Here is a 14,341-nt window from a genome sequence, read left to right on the forward strand (position 1 = left end):
TCTCTCTATCGGTGTTATAGAGGGTGAACAATTTATAAGTTTACCCTGTATAAGCTTTATACAGGGTAAAACAGATTTATTTGGGTTTAGACCCCATTGAGAGATGGGCATCTGAGTGTTAAAGAGAGGAACACTTCTGTAAGCTGCTTTCAGTTAAGTCTGCAGCTTTGGGGCAAGTAATTCAGACCCTGGGTCTGTGTTGGAGCAGACGGGAGTGTCTGGCTCAGCAAGACAGGCTGCTGGGGTCCCAAGCTGGCAGGGAAAGCAGGGGCAGAAGTAGTCTTGGCACATCCCAAGGGAGTTTCTGTGATCCAACCCGTCACAAAGGGCTCCTGGCAATTTTCCTAAGAAAATTAGCTCCACTGTCCTGTCCAAATTCTATGCTAAGCAATTCCATTCTGCCTAAAGAGTCCAGAATCCTAGTCCCACTGGGACAGTCACAGTTTTGTACAAGCTGCCCCAGTAGGCCAGGAACTTCTCTTGGGAGCCCCATTTTTTCATTTCATTGATCCACACATTTCAGTTTGCTGTGGGTGAATTGCTGCCCTGAGCATGCCCTGCTCTGTATTTGCCCGGTACGAGCAGGCCAGTGGCAAGAGGGCCCAGAGTGTTTGGAGGAAGGAGGGGGAGCGGAAGGAGTGCAGGCACTGTCAAAGCTGCTCAGTGTGAATGGGAGCATCTGTTTTATACACAGATGTCTCTGGAGTCGGCTTCTGAGGCTCAGAACCTGCAGTGAGGCGGCCATCTCATCTCTAGATGATCAATTTCAAACCAACTCTGAATGTTGCCCCTAACCTCTCATAGCCGTTAATTCTGTCAGGATGAGGACACCCAATTTACCCTGGTATTTTCACTCCAGGGCTTGGTTACACAGAAGGTTGCTGTTTGAATGGGCAGCTTCCCTCCTGGCTGCAGCCATCTGCGCCAATGGTGAAGGATGGCTGCAGACAGTATAAATAAGTATACTTTCAGAAGATAATGAGTGCTATTAATTGAATTTATGCTTAGGCACAGAAATTCTAGCTCACCTATAGTAAAGGTGCACGTTTGTTTGCTTGTGTATCACCTGTGTGGAGAGCAATAATTGCTTGTGACATCCAAGTCATGAGTCAAAATGGAGACTGTATTGAAAGTCCAAGAGAAATGTGGCCAGACACTCATGTCTGACAATTCCAGGAGAAAGTGGGAGCAGGCAGCAGGAGCTCAAGTCACACGGACGTTTGTTCAGCACATTTGGAAAGTCAGGCAGCCATTGGCTGAACTTCAGGCTTTGCTACATCTCAGCTGGATCCACAGAAGAGCAGCAGAGCCACAGGGAGCATCGTTAACTACCTCTCACTGCAACACGGAGAGGCACAAGGGCAATTCCCAGAGGAGTGGCTTGTGGTGTTCTGTCTGATTCCAGCCACAGCATGAAAGACTGAGAACCTTTCACCTCTGCGGCAAGTGCCCAGGGATTGTCTATGTTGGCCTGGTCCAAATCAGTTTAGTAAACCCCGCATCAATCAACACAGTGCTCCAGAGCACCGATGAGGCCTCCAGCGCTCCTGGTTCTGGCTTATTGACCCAGGTGAGAAACCAGCCAGGGAAGGAATTCCAGGCCAGATCGACACTACCAGCTTATATTTGTATAACTGCCTCACTCCACACCCCTGAGCGACGTAGTTATACCAACCTACCCCATGGTATGGGCAGCGCTATGTCGACAGTGGGGGGGCATCTCCCATGGATACAGCTACTGCCTCTTGGGGAGAAGGCGTGCATACACCGATAGGACAGCTCTGCCTTTGCCATAGGAAGCGTCTTCACTAAGCACCACGGGGGGCAGCTGCAGTGCTGTAAGTGTAGTCATGCCCCCAGTGTCTGCTCATTTGCCTGGGTCCCAAATGTAACCAAACAATTGATGCTAACACAATGGGAAATTGGCTTCCTTTTCCTCATATGCGTGGTGGAGGAACAGCACTTCTCTGATCTGATTCTGCTCTCATTTACACCTGGCTTCAGTGCAGAGACTCCTGGTTTCCACCAGTCTGAGAGCAACCGTCAGGCCCGTGGCGGGGGTGGTGGTGGTGTGGTAAACGGTTGTGAGGGGCCAGCATGTGCATGTTCCTTGAATCAAAGTTCCCCTGCACAATGGCTGGTCTTTCCACTAAAGGGAGCCAGGGCAGGACTGTGGATGCAGGAGCGAGAACAAGTGTGGGCTGAGGAGCGCCACAGACGTCCTCGTCTGCCAACAAGAAACAGAATGTAACAATCTTTCTCATCAAGTACCCGTGAGCTAGCAGGAGCCTGCTTGGGATGGGGACTCTATGGAGCACCAGGTGGTTCTTGGCACTTCCGGGACCCTGCTGAGTTCACCAGGGTTTTGGTAACACCTGCTACAGCATCAGTAGGCACCAGCCAATGGGTGTGGAGCAGGGAGAAGGCTGGGAACGTGTCAGGCAGCATTTGTGTGAGGCGGGGCATCGGAGGCTGCAGGGCACTGAGTACCAGAGAGTAGCCTGACACCCCGTGGACTGACCCGGCCACTGTGCCTACCGACACCCATGGACAGACATGGTGACTGGCCAGGTGCCTGCCTCTTCCACAAGCAGTGCTCCTTTAACTTGCCCCCCCTCCTTTGTGCCCTAGAGCCCTGCCTCCAGCCTGGGGGGTTCAGATAATGGCACATCCTGGTTTTGCAGGGGAAGCTCCCCTTAAGCAACTTTAACTGTTTTTCATGGTGTTTTGTCTTTGTGAGAGGATGGGGCTTTGCCTTGTTGTGTTCTCATTGGCCTGGGGTGTGTGTGACTGTTCCTGCCTGACGTGGCTCTCGCTGCAGTCACCCCAGACTGAGCCACCACAAGGGTCTCTACGTGGCTCTATCGCTGCGGTGCATCCAGAGCTGGGTGCAGCCTGGGTTACCCACAGCTGTACTGGAGCCCTGGATCAGCATGCACCGCACCTGCCTTCCATCCTGGACACTGGCTCCCACCTGCTTTCTGGGTTTTACTTTGGCCCGGAGAAGCCCTTGGTGGTTGCTGGGTACCTGCACAAATCCCTGGGTTGCTGGGTTTTGCTGTGGGTCTCCATGGCTGCCATTCAGATGTAGTGTCACAGGTCCCTGTGCAGTATCTGCTGAGCAACAGGAAGGGACATGCCCAGGGGTGGCTCCAGGCCCCAGCACGCCAAGCACATGCTTGGGGTGGCATGCCGCGGGGGGCGCTCTGCCGGTAGCTGGGAGGGTGGCAGTCAGGCAGCCTTCTGCGGCATGCCCTGCGGACGGTCCGCTGGTCCCGCAGCTCCGGTGGACCTCCCGCAGGCGTGCCATGAAAAACAGTTAAGCTTCGGTGGAGCAGCAAGACCAGCGGACCCTCTGTAGGCATGCCTGTGGGAGGTCCACCGGAGCCGCAGGACCGGCGACCGGCAGAGCGCCCCCCTTGGCATGACGCTGTGCTTGGGGCGGTGAAATGTCTAGAGCCGCCCCTGGACACGCCCATGTGGATGATTTACACAATTTAACATCATTTTATTGTGCAGGTGCAGCATTGCCAACACCAGTTAAAAATCATGAGTTTATCCCCCTGCCTCCCTCCCACATCTCTTTCTGGAGTTAAAGCTGCTCTCAGGACATGTTGGGGACTGCTCTCCAGAGGGTCACCGTGCCTGGTGGCACCTCAACAGCTCAGTCACACAGGCAGGGCAGGGACCTCGGACCCTGAACCCGGAGAGCCTGCCCCAGCGCCTGTCGGACCTGCTGGGGGTTCTGGGGATGCAGGGGCGATGGGATACTGGCCCCTCCCCCTTGTTGTCAGCGGCATCCACAGGTGTCTGGCCTCATCTCTGCAAAGATCAGCCAAGAGAGCTACAAAAGCAGCTGGAAGCAAAAAGGAGACTCCAACCTATTTTGATTACGTGCCAGCGCTGTTCAAGGCAGCGGGACCATTAGAAGCCACCAACAGGAGACATGGACTGTGCAGGGAGGCAGGGCCAGGGGAAGGGTGTGTGTGAGCCGGAGACCTCTTGATGCCAACTGGCAGAGGACATGGGGGTGCACAGGATTTTACAGGAACCCCCTGGGTCAGAGCTATGCATAATAATTCACCAAAGAGTGGCATGTGAAGTCTCTATGAGAGCCAGTAAGACACTGGTTGTCATGACCACTGCAAAATGTATGTACAGATAATATTTAAGGCATTACATGTGTGTGCTGAACATTGTGTTGTTAAGGCAAGTAATGTGACTCGGACAGGTTTCTTTCAAGCAAACCCTTATCCCGTTGTCTGGTCACGTGTGTATTGGGCATTGATGTCTCACAATAGATTCCTGTTTGCACAGTGAGCCAAATGCTATCAAGAGACTATGAAATCTTCAAGAGAGGAAAATCGCAGGAAGAAATAAAGAGCAGGAGGGGATCCTATTTTAAGTAAAGACAATGGATTGCTGGGATATATTTGGGATTGCAGAAGTACACCCTGGATCCTTCACTGTGGAGGGAAGCTAACACGGTGTGTGTTACGATCAGAGGGTCACAGCCAGCCTGGCTGTAAGACACCGAAAGCACTGTAGATTAGATTCTGCTACAAGACATAAAAGCATCTAGTTAATTGAGTCTAGGTTCTAGAACGTGTGTTATGATTTTCGTTTATACGTAACCATTTGTTTCCAATACTTTACTTGCTATTACTTGAATCTCTGTGCTTTGTTAAATAAACCTTTACTAGTTTTCACTATGAACGTATCTAAGCGCTGTGTGTTAAGCAGTGAGCTGGGGTGGAACTGATGAGCTGTGGTGCACAGCTTTCTTTGGGAGCAGCGGGCCTGGGAATTCTGAGTGTCCAGTGGCTGAATGCTCCAAGGAGACACTCCAAGAGCTGGAGCATGCCTATCACCAACCTGTGGAGAGAACGGGGCCCACACAGCCTAGAGGGGAGTACCTGTGTTGCCTGGGGTCAGGGGAGCTGACCCACAGCAGGCACAGACAAGGCTTCCTCATGCTCAGGGCAGGTGGTAGCGAGATGCCTCACAGCCCTGGGCACCCACAGGAAGCGTCGCAAAGAAGAGTGAGGAATGGCAAACGGGAAGGGAGATGACCAAAGTGATGGTGAATGGGAGGGATGAGAAGGGAGATGCCCACCAGGCAATGGCTCTATTAAGTCATGGTCCCCACTCTGGGCCATAGGAAACCCCTGGGCTAAGTGGATCCCTGATGGCTGTGGACCCATTGCCCCAGTCAGCGCCGTGCTCCAGCACACGGTTTGAATGCTGATTTGCAGATCTGGGTCATGCTGTTGGTCTGTACAGGATTCCTGTGGCATATGCATGAGCTGGGGCTATGCTTGAGCTATCATGTGCTGGCATTAATATGTATGATGCCAGTAGCTGTGATAGCCCTTATGATGCACAGAGCTGTCTAGGAGGAGCTCATCCCAGGTAATTAGCTCTAATGAGGGCAGAATGTCAAGGTCCCAAGGGAGCTGGGCAGTAACTTCTCACTCAGATGCCTGGTATCAGACCTGAGGAGGGGGAAGTTACCCAAAGGTCACTGTGAGAGACTCACTAAGAAACCATTAATTAGGCAAATGTGACCTTCCTCACTTGTTTGTTCTCGTGAGCCCACTGAAAACGTGCAGTGCTCAGCACACTGTAGCTCAGACACAGAAACCACATAGCCTGGCTGGGGCGGTGAGAGCTTCCACCTTCCAAGCTGCCACACAAACGGGAATGCTTGCTGCCCCCTCACGAGGAGTGTGGGGCACTGCAGAGCAGTGCTCCCCACACAGGGTCCCAGAGGCACCCCTGACTCCTGAAGTCAGAAGATCATCTGGCCATACAAATGCCAAATACAGATTCACAGGCCAGTCAGCTATTCTGAGGACTGCCCAGCCCTCGGTCAGGTATTTGGGACCCCATCTGTGCACACTCTCCTGCTCCCAGATGTTCCCCTGCACAAACTCTCTTCTCTTCTAGCACTCCGGCCCCCAAGTCTCGTTTTGCCTTGAAACAGTCCTATTTAAACCAGCTCACTCTCAGGGAGCACCACTGCTACTGTTTTCACCATCTACCACCTGGGCCAGCCTTCCATGGACACTGGCTCTGCCCATGTTGGAAGTGATGGCTCTGGCCCTGGCTAGTGATTACTGCTCAGCTGCACACCTCACTCCTGAGGTGACCACCTGCCCTGTGCTGTCAGGGAGCCAAGGTACACCCCCCCAAGCCAACAGCAATGCATCTGCGGTTACAGTCACTGCCAGTGCCTGTTGGAGAAAGGGGAACCTTGCCCCCACATGGTGATGAAGCTTCCACCAGGCTAGGGAATGCTTCACCCTTTGGGGAACTAACGCCTGCTTGTGTAGACTGTCTGGTTGGCAAGCAAGCCATTCTGAGCCATCCCTGGAGACAGCAGAGGTGTAACTTCGCATGCTCTGTCACGAAAGTGCAAGCAGCCACATGACCCAGAAGTTGAAGGCAGTTTCTGACTGAGATCTGGGGGCTGTCTTAAATTGTTTTGAAGAGGTGCAATAACATCCAGAACCTGTCCATGGGAAGAGATGCCCTGGCTGCCAGGGAATCCAGCTGCCCTATGAACTGTATATTGTGAACAGGTATTAGTGTGGATTTTCTACCTTCAGCTGGAGGCCCAGGTCCAAAACCAGAGAAAGCACTGTCTTGGCGGACAACACATCTTGAGTAGCCAATCATTGAGGTGCGGGAATACCACCATAGTCTGGCAAGGTAAGCAGCCACCACTGACAGAACCTTTGAAAATACTCTCAGGGCTGAGGAGAGGCCAAAGGGGAATACTTGATACTGCAAATGATCCTGGTCTACCACAAATTGGAGGAGGTGAGTGCATCGCTATATGGAAGTACGCCGCCTGGAGGCTTTGGGCCAAAAATTCAGTCCCCTAAATCTGGAGAAGAAATCATAACTGCCAGGGTCACCATCCTGAATTTCTGGGTTCTCACCAATCTGTTTAGGAGTCTTAGATCTAGAATTGGTCTCCATCCTCGCTCGATTCTTCTTCAGTATGAGCAAATAACTCAAATAGAAGCCCTTTTTCCTGTATTGAGCAGGTACTAGTTCTATTGCTGCTAAATGAAGTGGGGTGTTTACTTCCTGCCTTAACAAGGGTTGTGAGATGGGTCCCTGAAGCAGGATGGGGAAGGGGAATGAGAAGGAGGGAGGGAGGTAGAGGGGATGGTGTAACCTAATGATATTACTTCCAGTACCCATTTGTCTGAGGTCATCCACTCCCATGCACGCTCGAAGTGGGGGAAGTGGGTAAAACACTGAAGCTGGCAGGCTAATGATGGGTGGGAATTCAAACCCCCCAAGTGTCACATCAAAATTGGCACTTCAGTGACGACGCCTGTTGTGGAGCCACATCAGATGGAGTAGAGGGTCTCTTTCTATGGAACCTGTGCCTCTTCCTGGGCAGGTTCCATGGGTCTCAGGAATCCACAGAATTGCATAGGTCAGGATCTCTGAGCCATTTGCGATCTGCTGAACTTCTGTTTGTTTGCTGGAGTATAGCTGCCTAACAAGCATAACATGGCCCTGGAATCTTAAAGGGTATGTAACGATTCAACTTCCATCCATCACACAGGAGATCCTCAACCGTATTTTGAACTTCCCTGGGGAAGGCAGACAATTGCTGCTAGGAAGCCCTATGCATCACCACTACCGCAGCAATGAAATGGACAGCAATGTCTGCAGCACCAAGCACCACTTGCAAAGATGTTCTTGCCAGCAACTGTCCCTCAGCAATAGGGGCCTGGAATTGTTCTCTTTGGTCGGGGGGGAAAGTGCTCAGTAAATGACCCACATTTCATGTACTTGGTAAAGTTGTACTTGGTCACCAGTGCTTGGTAACTTGCAATACGAAATTGCAGTGTAGCCAATGAGCTGGCCTGCCTTCCCAGGAGGTCCCGGTGCTTTTGGTCTCTTGTTTGGGGGTGGATTTATAACGGGGTTGTTTGCCCCACTTGTTCATCTCATCAGCAACCAAAGAATTGGGTGGGGGAAGAGCAATTCAGAGTCCGTGGAGGGGACATTTTACAAATGGATGTCACCAAAGCCGGGGTTTGCCAGATAGTTCTAGCGGGTTCCAGTCAGGGCCGGCTCCAGACCCCAGCGCACCAAGCGCACGCTTGGGGCGGCATTTTGCCGGCAGGGCGGCAGGCGGCTCCGGCGGACCTTCCGCAGGCATGACTGCGGAAGGTGCGCTGGAGCCGCCTGCCGCCCTCCCAGCGCACCCTCCGCAGGCGCGTCTGCAAGAGGTCCCCCGGAGCCGCGGGACTGGCAGTGCGCCCCCTGCGGCATGCCGCTCTGCTTGGGGCGGCCAAATTCCTAGAGCCGCCCCTGGTTCCAGTAGAGCCTGGTTTATGGAAAGAGCAACTCTAGACAGTGTCTCAGAGAATGTCCAGTATCTTGTGTTGTGGTTCCCTAACCTCCTCAAGGGGTATCTCCAGAGAGTCTGCCACATGATTAACAAGATTATTAATAAATCTATCCAAGCTGCCACTACTGAAAAAACTTTTGTAAAGAACCTGGGTGCTATGGGTAGTCCAAAGGGGAGGACTCTAAACTGGTAATGGTCTTAACTGAAGAGGATCCTGAAGAACCTCTTGCGAGATGGGTGAATGTTTATGTGACAGTATACCATCTTACATGTCAAGAGCTGTGACCATGTGCCATCCTCCAGGGAGGGAATTACTGATGCCAAAGAGATCATGTGGAATTTTAGTTGTCAGATGTCGAGAATCTGCCTCCATCTCCCATTCTTTTGGAGGATTAAGGAGAGTTAGAACCCCTTCCCTTGATGTTGAGGTGGAACTCTTTCTAAGGCTTCCCAGAGAAGCTAGTCCACTTCCTGGCAGAACATCTCCTTGTGAGAGTGGTCCCTGAAAAGGAATCGGGAAGGAGGTTGATAGGTAGAAGTTGCCAGAAACTGAATCAGATAGCCACCATGAATAATTTCCTGTACACATGTGCCAGTAGTTGCAGACAACTTGGGTAAGGTGGCCTCCAAAAATCTGAGGAGGGAAATGATGTGGCATCAATAAAGGAGGACAGGCTCAACAGTCACATTCAAAGAAACAGTTTGGCTGAGGGTCACAGTAAGATGTGGTGGCGGATGTTGAAAGGGCTTCATTCCTGGGCCTATAAACCTCCTGACTTTTATGGTGGTTCCCGTACATCCCTGTCTCTGATGTTTTGTCTTGGTGGTGGTGTACAGATGCCCAGTGAGTGAACAGTTGTCCTCGAGTCCCTGAGGGGGTGATCATCTGTCTTCTCATGGAGCAGACTGATCATATCAAAGAATGGATCCTGGATGGTACTCTGTACCTCTCTAGGGAAACCTGAGGAGAGACTAGTTGTTACAATCCTCATAGCAATGACCATAGCTATTCCCCTGGACACAGTGTCCACAGCATCCACCGCAGCCTGGTGGGAAGTTCTGGCCACCAATCTGCCCTCATCAATTAAGGCCTGAAATTCAGCTCTATTCTCTTCCTGGAGCATGTCCTTAAAATCTAGACACTTAGCATAATTGGTAAAATCACATTTGGCAAGGAGGGCCTGACAGTTCAAGACCCTGAACTGAAGGGGAGGTGGAAGAGAAGACTTTTCTTCCCAGGAGGTTGAGCTGTTTGTGCCCCTTATCATAGGGAATAGCCTTTGGATGTTGCTGCCTGGATCTCTCAGTAGCCACTTGTACTACCAACGAGTTAGGCAGCAGATGCAGGAATAAAAACTCTCCCCCTTTGGATGGAACAAAGTACCACTTCTTGACTCTCTCTGAGGTGGAAGCACAAGAACCAGGAGTGTGCCTGTAGCAGGGTGGTTACCCTGCTTCTTCCCTGAAGGGCTTAAAACAGCCCTGGGTGAAGGTTGTGGCTGGGAGCTGCTAAGCTGGGCTGATTGTGAAGTGGCTGCAGCTGGGCCACGCCCCAGTCAGGCCACAGCTGGCCTGTATAAAGAGGCTGGGAGCCAGGAGCTCAGCAGTCTCCCTCTGCCTGTAGAGGGAGAATGGCCTGGCTGCAGGGAGCTAGAGACAGGGTACCTGAGTGGAGCAGGGCTGGGGAAAGGCTGGGGAGCTCCAGCCTGGAAAGCCCCAGGCTGTGGCCTAGCACAAGGCCAACAGGTACTGGGGGTTGCAGAGGGCAGCCCAGGGGTAGGCAAAGGCAGCAGGTCCAAATCCAACCTTGCCAGTGATGAGCAGGCTGAAACTGCAGTCTGCCCCAGGGCGTGGTGGCTAGATGATGACTGGCAGTAGCCTTATACTGAGGCGAGGTGGGGATAGTGGGTGGGGTTTCCCCTGGGAGGGGGAGACCCTGAGAGAAAGGGGTTACTGCCAGGGGGCAGCACCCCAGCTAACAGGGCACTGGGGTCCTAGGAGGGACGTGGGGGGGCCAGAGGACAGGCGGATCACTGGCCTGCAGAGGGCACTCCGGAGCTGGAATGAGCTAATTCCCAGAAATCACTAGCAGGAGGTGCCGCAGGGGTGAGTCTGCATGCTTACAGTGCCATAAAGTCTTTGCTGGGTCCATGATGGCCTTGTTGATTAGGAGGGCTGTGTGACTGGGACTGGAAGGCTGCAAAATATCCAGCCGTCTGTGTTGAGGCTCCTGAACTTTCTCAAGCTGAATCTGCACCTTGGAAGCTCCACTGAGCACAAGCTCCTAATATTTTCTGAAGTCATCAGGCAGAGACACTGAAGATGGAATAACCACCTCATCCGGTAAAGATGATGAAATTAGTCCCCAGAACAGTCGGATCCAGCTCACCTTCCTCCTCAGAATACTCGGATGGAGCTGTTTGGTGTTGGCCAGGAAATAGGGCTCACGTACCAACCCCAGGTGTCTACAGTAGGGCTCCCATGGGCCCCATCAATACCAGTACGTGGAAGCAACTGGCAGGGGAGAACCTCATGGTACAGGGTACCACCTGTCTTTTGGCCAATCATATTTGGCCATAGGTTGGGACCTTGATCTTACAGGGCTTCTGTCTGGGGCCACCTCTACCTTGTACTGCAAAGACTCCAGAGAAGTTTCCAACTCATTGGAAGAAAAGGCTTGACTCCAGGTTAGAATCATAAAATCATAGAAGATTAGGGTTGGAAGAGACTTCAGGAGGGCTAGTCCAACCCGCTGCTCAAAGCAGGATCAACACCAACTAAATCATCCAAGCCAGGACTTTGTCAAGCCGGGCCTTAAAAACCTCTAAGAATGGAGATTCCACCACCTCTCTAGATAACCCATTCCAGTGCTTCACCACCCTTCTAGTGAAATAGTGTTTCCTAATATCCAACCTAGACCTCCTCCCCCCTGCAACTTGAGACCATTGCTCCTTGTTCTGTCATCTGCCACCACTGAGAACAGCTGAGCTCCATCCTCTTTAGAACTCCCCTTCAGGTAGCTGAAGGCTGCTATCAAATCCCCCCTCACTTTTCTCTTCTGCAGACTAAACAAGCCCAGTTCCCTCAGCTTTTCCTCATAAATCATGTGCCCCAGCCCCCTGATCATTTTCGTTGCTCTCCATTGGACCCTCTCCAATTTGTCTATATCCTTTCTGTAGTGGGGGGCCCAAAACTGGACTCAATACTCCAATGTGGCCTAACCAGTGCCAAATAGAAGGGAATAATTTCCTTCTATCTGCTGGCAATAGTCCTACTAATGCAGCCCAATATGCCATTAGCCTTCTTGGCATCAAGGGCACACCGCTGACTCTCATATCCAGCTTCTCATCCATTGTAATCCCCAGGTCCTTTTCTGCAGAACTGCTGCTTAGCCAGTTGGTCCCCAGCCTCTAGAAGTGCTTGGGATTCTTCCATCCTAAGTGCAGGATTCTGCACTTGTCCTTGTTGAACCTCATCAGATTTCTTTTGGCCCAATCCTCCAATTTGTCTAGGTCACTCTAGACCTTATCCCTACCCTCCAGCGTATCTACCTCTTTCCCCCTGCCCCACCCCAGTTTAATGTCATCCGTGAACTTGTTGAGGGTGCAATCCATCCCACCATCCAGATCATTAATGAAGATGTTGAACAAAACGGACCCCAGGACCGATCCCTGGGGCACTCTGCTTGATACCGGCTGCCAATTAGACATCAAGCTGTTGATTACTACCCATTGAGCCCGACAATCTAGCCAGCTTTCTATCCACTTTATAGTCCATTCATCCAATACATACTTTTTAACTTACTGGAAAGAATACTGTGGGAGACCATATACAAAGCTTTGCTAAAGTCAAGATATATCACATCCACCGCTTTTCCCATATCCACAGAGCCAGTTATCTCATCATAGAAGGCAATCAGGTTGGTCAGGCATGACTTGCCCTTGCTGAATCCATGTTGACTGTTCCTGATCACTTTCCTCTCCTCCAAGTGCTTCAAAATGGTTTCCTTGAGGACCTGCTCCATGATTTTTCCAGGGACTGAGGTGAGGCTGACCAGTCTGTAGTTCCCTGGGTGGTGGTTCTTCCCTTTTTAAAAGATGGGCACTGTATTTGCCTTTTTCCAATTGTCCGTGACCTCCCCCAATCGCCATGCATTTTCAAAGATAATGGCCAATGGCTTTGCAATCACATCAACCAATTCCCACAGCACCCTCAGATGCATTAGATCTGGACCCAGGGACTTGTGCATGTCCAGCTTTTCTAAATAGTCCTTAGCCTATTCTTTCACCACTGAGGGCTGCTCACCTCCTCCCCATACTGTGTTGCCCGCCCTGGATAGCAGTGTGGGAGCTGACCTTGTCTGTGAAGACTCAGGCCAAAAAACAAAACAAAACATTGAGTACTTCAGCCTTTTCCATATCATCTGTCACTAGGTTGCCTCCCCCATTCATCAAGGGTCCCACACTTTCCCTGGCCTTTTTCTTTTTGCTAATATATCTGCAGAAACCAATGGCACTGATGGCTGCGCACTGAGGCTGGCAGGTAAGATGGAAGAACGACTTTGCATCCTCATTAGTAACAATGTCCTGGAATAGGGACGGTCCCAAGAGGTGGGGTGAATGAGATCATGGGAGAGCAAAAATGTCCTCCAGGAAGACTTAGGTCTCAGACCACCCTGAGGAGCTTGGAGAGTCCACTGGTGGAGCTCTTGGATACAAAGCTTCCCTGGTCATAGTGGAAGTCAGATCCATCTGGGGTCATGTTGTTATAGGCACCACATTGGCCTGGATGTGAGAGAGAACACCAGCGGCTGTTTATCCTTTGCCATAGGAACTGGTGCTGCAACTGGTGGATCCGTACCCTTGAGCATCACTTTCTCGTACCAAGATTTATTCAAGCCTAAGTCTTTAGCACTCATATACTAGGCTCTCCCAACTTAGACAGGGTGGGGAGGGATCCTTCCTCTTCAGAGCTGTTTTCAACAAAGACAGTTTGTCCTTTTGCTTATAAGTACCTCTTACTCTCACAGGAAGCCTTCTCTTTAGGCTTAGAAGTCTTAGGCCTTGTCTATGCTACCACGGTAAGTCGACCTAAGTTACGCTACTCCAGCTACATGAATTGATTTATTGCAGTGTCTACATTGCGCTGCATCGATGGACGCTCTCCTATTGATTTACCTTAATCTTCTCGTTCCAATGGTGTACCAGAGTTGACCGGAGAGCGCTCTGCAGTCAATTTAGCGGGTCTTCACTAGATCCAATAAATCGACCCCTGCTGCATCAATCGCAGCAGCATGGATCCCTGGTGAGTGTAAACATGGCCTTAGCCTCAGTTCCTGTTTGATGGGTCTGACGTACAGGGAGGGGGTTGGCCCTGGCCCTGATCAGATTAGAGTCTCATTTCCTTCTCCGTTAGGTGTTTAAGTCTCAGTTCCTGACTCTCAGGAGTGCTAGGGGAAAGGAGTGGCAGATGCTGCTCTTGGCTGAGATGTTCATCACTCACAGAAAAAGTGCCAGGACACGAAACAGTTCTTAAACCCCAGGCATAATCCCAGCCTTCCCTGGGGGGGATGGAATAAATTCCCCAAGGTGTGTGTGGGGTGGAAAAAGGGGATTAACTATCTAACTACACTATACTAGAAAAAATACAAACTATTTACAATATATTTACAGAAACAACACAGTAGAAATGAGTTGAGAACACACTAAAGATTCCTACTTGGACCATTCAGAAGGAACTGGAGAAGTGTTGGCTCACACCACCTTTTATGCCCTCGGTTCGGTGCACAAAGAATGCTATGGCACATGTGTGGACCAACGGACACTGCTTGAAAAAAAATTTCAGACTCTGGCAGCTGGAGCACATGTGCACCAATGTGTGGAACACACTCAGGGGCCCTCATTTGAAGAAGAAAACTCTAGTTAGGAACAGTTAATGCAGGGGCAAAAGTCATCTTAA

This window comes from Mauremys mutica, chromosome 11, assembly GCF_020497125.1.
Source record: "Mauremys mutica isolate MM-2020 ecotype Southern chromosome 11, ASM2049712v1, whole genome shotgun sequence".
Lineage (NCBI taxonomy): Eukaryota > Metazoa > Chordata > Testudines > Geoemydidae > Mauremys > Mauremys mutica.